Consider the following 7454-nt stretch of genomic DNA (forward strand, 5'->3'; position numbering starts at 1 on the left):
AAGCGACAGTATCACCTCAAAATCTCTCATCAGCCGCTAAAACTTTCACCGAAAACCAGCTTAATTTTTCGAACCGTGTCCACTTCGATGTGCCTCACAGGTTTAGAAAAAATTTTGATCAAACAAAGCGCCAGTCTCTCAGCAACTTCTCAGACAGAGGAATTCCGACGAGGGGCTGGACGACTCCTCCCACAAGGAGTGCTCACAGGCAAATGACGTCACCGACAGGCGTGGAAAAACTCACACATGCGCACGAGGGTTCAAGCATGTCTGACGTAAAAACATATGAATGAAATCCATTTAGTTTTTGAAAAAAATAAAAAGGACCTATACTTTATTGACAGACCTCGTATATATACTGTCTATAAACAATTGTACGTTCATTAATATGCACTGTCCCTGTCAAATAAACCAATAATGAATGAATGAATTCCAATTGTCAACACAGCCGAGTGACAGTTACACTATGGAGGGAAGGTGAGCCCAAACAGATAGGTTTTAAGATGTTTGCGAAAGAGAATACAGAATGTGAGGAACGGATTGAGAGAGAGAGAGATTGCTCCAAAGAGCTGGGGTGCATGTGAGCCGGTCACGGTCTTTACTCTTGAAACAGTCAACACTGGACCGGGATTTGATTGAAGGGAATGACTAGGTGTGGCCATGGTGCTAGTACATGTCACCTGTGAGTTGCTGATGCCATAAAAGTTTAACTACTTACCCTCTTTGCTGCATGGCGCAGTGTTTCAGTTAACGCATCATCGATAGCATCTGGTAAAATTTCCATCTTGTTGCTGAAGGCATCTGTCACAAAAACAAAATAAAAAACGGTCTTGTATTTTCCTCTTTTTTAACTGGAGAAACGATAAAATTCTTTTTAATTGCTAACTAAAATTAAATGATGCAGTGAGACACCTTGATAACTTACTCTTCAAAACTCTAGAGAGTGAGAGGTTGCAGGACTTTCTTCCCTTTCCATCCTTTGAGGCTGACGCCAGCCCACAACCGCCACATCCCAATTTTGCCGAGCATCGTCCTGGCAAAGGAGTTCAGCATTGATCCAGATAGCTGTTTCAGCAGATTCACCTATGACAGAGTAAAAAGAAGTATGTGTGCAATGGCAATATGCAACTTTCATGAAAATAACCACTTCTGCAAAAGTGTTAGGAACAATAATTTACCACTGTCCTCCTAAACTCCTGGTCCTCCAGCGTTTTGCTGAATTGGTCCAGCTCCTCCGTTGTTTTAAGTCTGGCCTGCATTATCTCCAATGCAGTCAGCTTCTTCAGCAGCCTGATTCCTCCACAGTAGTTGTAGTATGCGGTCCACCTTTGACTCCAGTCTGTCGAGTCGTTGCTGCGTACCATCTGTTACAAAGTTGCTTCAAGTTTAGTATACATGAAACAGCTACAATGCTGCTGAAAGCAGGAACACGTATATAAACACAACAGAACTACTCGATCAGTTAATAGGCCTCTCATGCAATGAAATTTGATGACATGGTTGTTTGTATAAATACATTATTAAGATGGCATCGAGCTGGCAGCTCGGTTATAGAAATTAGTTTGTAGAGGGGCAGCTGGCTCTTATTAACAAATTCCATAAAAACCGGAAACATATCTGTGCCTCTCGTGTGGCCTTTCAAAGGTAAAATGCTCAGCAGTTCTTTTACATTCATGTTGTCAAAAAACATTCTAATAAAAACACACAGCTGAGCCACGTACACAGTATCAGTGGATTCATCGAATTGCAGAGAAAAACACTCACATACCTCAATATCATTCCTCAGTTGGCAATCAATATCCTCCGCCATTAACTCGCATCGTCATGCAACAGACTTTCTTGAGAGCTGCACATCCTGCAGACACGATCTCCTTCTGATTTTTAAAATCGCCAAAGAGTACATCTGCAGCTTCCATGAAAGCTTCTTTCACAATTTCACCATCCTTGAATGATTTCTTTCTTTTTGACAGAACACGGCTGGCACGATAAGAAGCTGTGGTTGCAGCCTTACTGGTGGTATTTGTCCGGGGGAAAACAGCCTGTTGCGCTGCAAGCCGGCTTTTAGCCGAGAAGCTAGCATCGTAGCTCTTGTGGATCGTCTTAAAATGCCGCTCCAAATTCCCTTTCTTCGGTAATGCCACATTTGCATTGCAGATAAAGCAGATGGATTTGCCATTTGAATAAACGAAAAAATAATCTTCCTCCCACTCTGGATGAAAATGATAAGTTTGGGATCTTTTTCCTCCGCCATTATACGCTTGCGTCGCTCTCCACTGTAGCTCCTCATGACCTCTTGACCCTGCGCATGCGCAGATAGAATGAACAGCGGGAGTTCCCCCAATGTGATCGACCGGTCAATCCGGACTAGACTATCATCGGGACGGTAGGCCTACTAAAGTATCCCTGAGAATGAAAACTTTCGGAAAATTAAGCAAGTTATAAAATATAAGTGTTAAGAAAGAAAATACAGGAATTACTTTATTTAAATTTACAACAATACCAATTCACCAGCCTTATCAATCAATATATAGATTAATAAGGCTGGTGAATTATGTAGTTAATAGAACGTCCCCTCAACGTAAGTACAACGTTCCAAAGAAACGTCCAAAAACTGTAACAAGTAAACGTTCCTGATGGAAGTTGCCAGGAGGTGGACAGAACGTTCCCAATTGTGCAACAAAAATGTAACCTCCCAGCAATGTTGCAAGGACGTTCTGTGTTAGCTGGGTTCTTGACCGTGCGTAATGGTTCCTGATAGTTCTCCAGCAACACGTGCCATTAATCATAACGTGTAGTAACAGGTTGCAGCAGTTCCTGAGGACACCTGACACCTGAGAATTGTGTTGTTGCGCGCTATTGTGCGTAACAGCGCATCAAGTTCTGTCACGTTGTGAACGAGATGAATTGTCTCCACACACACACCCATATTCATCCAACCGAATTCAGATCACTCCAGTTTTTCAGAAGAACTTTGTGACTGCATGCGTAGTTGGGCTCTGTGCCATGGAGTGGCGCAGAGAGGAGGAGGAGGAGGACAGAGCCAGAGGTGTGGCTTCATACGGGTCTCGTCTCGCGCATTTTCCCAAACATCAGGCACATGCAGAAGGTGGAACACCTGCAGGAGCGCACTGAAGAGCACTGAAATTAGACTTTTAGCTGACTTGGTGTCAACAATCAAACTGAATGCGATGCAGCAGGGTTTAATTGTGCGCACGCTTCTTCCTCCGCCGGACTGGAGGAGATGCAGAGATGTCTGGCTGCATGTGAGTCTCCTCTCGCTCCTCTGGCTCAGACTCGTTCTCCCGCTCATCGGTTACAACAGCAGGTGAAACACCTGCAGGAGCATCCTGAGGAGCTTCAGCAGGAACTGTGGAACGACATTTGAAGCCGAGTTTAATTGTGCACACGTGACAGAAAACTGATTTCGTCGTGGCACGCAATGAAATGTGACGCCGCGTTACAAGTCATGTCAAAACTTGACAGTTTCCGTGTCACTTCATAATAACGCATGACAGTTTGGGCTCCAAGAACCATCACAGGAACCACTACGAATGTTGTCACGTTCTATTAAGGATCAGTACTCATCAAGACGGATCAATATGCTCAATTGCGACCTCCACAACGTGAGACGAAGTGAGGGTGGTGTGTGACATTCGTGGAAGATTTTTTGACAGGCAAAAACGTGCTCCACAAACATCAAGAATATCACACACCAACACGCACTATTAAGAAACCTATTCAGATGGGTTAAGTCACATTAAGAATGTCAGGAATGTGTCACGAACAGTGTTGCCACAGTTACTTTGAAAAAGTAATCCAATTACTGATTACTGATTACTCCTTGAAAAAGTAACTTAGTTACTTTACTGATTACTCAATTGTAAAAGTAACTAAGTTAGATTACTAGTTACTTTTTAGTTACTTTTCCCAGCTGCCGACAACAACCCTCTGCCACCTCAAAATGACAATGATACCTGTTTTGCCAAAACTTACTTTATAGTCACCCTTTCTTGACTTCAATGAAAATAAATACTTGTTTTATAAAAAGTAAAATAAAGACGTCTTTCTTGACCTCATATTTAACTGTTGACAGCACTGTAACAGTAAAACTTGCAATTTCGAACCTACATTGTTTATAAATGTAACTATTAAATTCATTCTAGCATTTTTCTAACATTTAAATTCTCTCTAAATATTTTACTTGTCGAAATTAATATTATTTTAAGTAGTATTAGTAGTTAGTATTAGTAGTAAAAAAAGGCTTCAAAACTGGACCTTTAATCTAGGGGTGTTGTGAGGGGGGCACATCCTTGCCCCACGCCCCCATTCCATCTAGATTCGCCCCTACTTTGGCGTTTGAGCACAAAGAATGGATAACATTTATTTATGCAGAAAACAGGACCAGATTTACAGGTAAGAAAGTTTTATTGTGTTTTCACATCATGTGGTCCTCAGAAAGAGAGTTTAGGTGCATTTGAGTGGAAAATAGTGTCAGTTGTTGACGTGTCGTGGAGGATCAGCTGTTTTAACGTGCAGATACGGAGCGGCTCAGCTCAGAATTCTAAATAAAGGAGAAAAAAAGTATAAAAATGTCTTTGTAAAGCTCAGTGCAGGTGTGCTGATCACCGTGCTTTAAGAGGAGACGACGAGTCGAGCAGCTGCAAAAAACCGTGGATGAAAAGCTCACAGCTCGCTTAAAGTGGGCAGTTCAGTCGAACCCCGACCTCCTGCCCACAGACCAAGTTTAATGCTGCTATCGACCCACAATGAAAAATAATAGTAACGCACAGTGACATGAAGAAGTAACTTTAATCTGATTACTGATTTGGAAAGATTAACGCGTTAGATTACTCGTTACTAAAAAAAGTGGTCAGATTAGAGTAACCGGCATCACTGGTCACGAATGACAGAAAAATGACATTCGTGACTTGTCATTGTTATGTGTAAACGCAGCATTAACACCCTCCCCAAGTGAGTCGTGCTGCGTGATTTGCCTTTTGCTTGGTGGACTTGACAAATCCCAGGAACTCCAGCTCTGACACTGCTTGAATAAATCGAGCATGCTTTAATTCATCCACCTTGCCATAATCGGTGGACTCAGGATCCATGCCCTCTGCCGCACTGACAAGCGCAACCCTCAACCTATCAAATCGCTTGAACACAACACACCATATCCGTTTGTCTTAAAATTAATTACTTTAGTTAATTAATTCGGTTGATTTGTTAAATATGTGATATGATTGAATAACTAATATTTTGCTATATTTTCCAGTATGTCTTTTTCTTTATTTTATTTTTGATAACTGTCACATCCGAGGGAGCGGGGTTGATGACGTGAGGGGGTGTCGCCCCCAAACGCCCACTCGTGGGGCCAGGTCTGATACAAGGTCTGTTAGAAAACTAGCTGACCTTTTCATTTTTTGCAAAAACCATAGGGATTTGAATCACGTGTGATTGCGTCAGCCAAGCTTGAACCTTCGTGCGCATGCGTGAGTTTTTTCATGCCTGTCGGTTGCGTCATTCGCCTGTGAGCAGGCTATGTGTGAGCAGTGGTCCAACCCCCTCATCGGATTTTTATTGTGAGTAAAATGTCTGAACGATCTGGAGCTTTGCTGCATCAAATTTTTCCAGAAACTGTGAGAGACAGCCAGGTGGACACCTTTCGGAAAATTCAGATGGCTTTCAGGGACGATTTTATGGGGATCACACGGAGTGTTACAGCCGGAGTGTTACAGCCGGTTTAAAGACCGCTCACAGCGGCTGAGAGCACGCCGCACTCCGAGCGGCGATCGACAGGCTGAAACGACCAGATCATTTCCAAAGTGAAGGCTGTGTTGATCCGGGACTTCGTCTGACTACCACAAAAATGGCAGGAGTTTTTGTCATGGAAAGAGGAGTGGAGGAATGCGCCACAGAGCCGTGAATGGCACGGGACAAAAGCACCTCTGTGTTGGTCTCACAGGACGGCTTTCAGACGGCTTTCGGTGGCTTTTCAGTCGTGTGACTATCCGAGAAATTGTGGATGAGCTGGACATGCCAGAACATGTCCTGTGAGGCTTCATCACGGCGTTGCTTTGCGCCATGCGGCTCCGTCCCGATGCGCGAAAAAGTGTGCTGAAAAAGTGCTGATGTCCACGTCTTCTGCAATTTCTCTGGTAGTCAGACGATGTCCCAGATCAACATGGCGTTCAGTTTGGAAATGAACAGCACATTCCACTGTTACAGGAGTTTTTGTCATGGAAAGAGGAGCGGAGGAATTTGCGCGTCTGGACGGAGCCGCATGGCACAAAGCAACGCCGTGATGAAGCCTCACAGGACATGTTCTGGCATGTCCAGCTCTTCCACAATTTCTCGGATAGTCACACGACTGAAAAGCCATCGAAGCCGTCTGAAAGCCATCTGAAAGCCATCCTGTGAGACCAACACAGAGATGCTTTTGTCCCGTGCCATTCGCTGCTCTGTGGCACATTCCTCCGCTCCTCTTTCCATGACAAAAACTCCTGTAACAGTGGAATGTGCCGAAAAAGTGCTAATGTCCATGTCTTCTGCCATTTCTGTGGTAGTCAGATGACGTCCCGGATCAACACAGCCTTCAGTTTGTAAATGATCTGGGCGTTTCAGCCTGTCGATCGCCGCTCGGAGTGCGGCGTGCTCTCAGCCGCTGTGGGCGGTCTTTAAACCGGCTGTAACACTTCTTAATCTGTGTGATCCCAATAAAATCGTCCCTGAAAGCCATCTGAATTTTCCGAATGGTGTCCACCTGGCTGTCTCTCACGGTTTCTGGAAAAATTTGATGCAGCAAAGCTCCAAATCGTTCAGACATTTTACTCGCAATAAAAATCTGACGAGGGGCTGGACCACTGCTCACACAAAGCCTGCTCACAGGCGAATGACGCAACCGACAGGCTTGAAAAAACTCACGCATGCGCTCGAAGGTTCAAGCTTGGCTGATGCAATCACACGTGATTCAAATCCATATGGTTTTTGCAAAAAATAAAAAGGTCGGATAGTTTTCTAACAGACCTCGTAAAGTCAGTTGGAAAACGTTGCTCCTACTGAACGTGGAGCTTTTGAGAAGAATACAGCGAACATGGTTTATATATTATTTCCCTGTTTGCTATCACTGGATGTTTGCATGAATCACCAAGTTCACACAGATCATTAAAAAATAAAGTCTTACAGACCATTTACACACTTACACACATATAGCTGAACACACAAAGTAGTCTATATTAATATTTTTTATTGAATATGGCTGCATGCAGTATCTGACACGTTCTCAGTACAGTTCATAAAAATAAACTGGTCAGTTGAACAACCTCTCTCTCTCCCTCAGCCACACACACATGCACACACAGACAGTCATGCACACACAGACACAGACAACATACACCTTAATCAATATTGTTTAACTTTGTGTGGAAAAAAATGGCAAGAACGTTAGGTAGTAAAAA

At 43.5% G+C, this 7454-nt stretch overlaps 1 long non-coding RNA gene across 1 annotated transcript; it reads right to left on the reverse strand.

The window, feature by feature from the left end:
• Window positions 1-1021: 1021 nt before the first annotated feature.
• LOC117501835 lies at window positions 1022-1789 on the reverse strand. The gene is made up of 3 exons (XR_004558098.1): window positions 1769-1789; window positions 1179-1364; window positions 1022-1083 (listed from the first exon to the last, which is right to left on the reverse strand). It is a non-coding gene; the product is annotated as an uncharacterized LOC117501835 (long non-coding RNA).
• Window positions 1790-7454: the final 5665 nt, after the last annotated feature.

Source organism: Thalassophryne amazonica, chromosome 2 (assembly GCF_902500255.1).
Source record: "Thalassophryne amazonica chromosome 2, fThaAma1.1, whole genome shotgun sequence".
Taxonomy (NCBI): Eukaryota; Metazoa; Chordata; class Actinopteri; order Batrachoidiformes; family Batrachoididae; genus Thalassophryne; species Thalassophryne amazonica.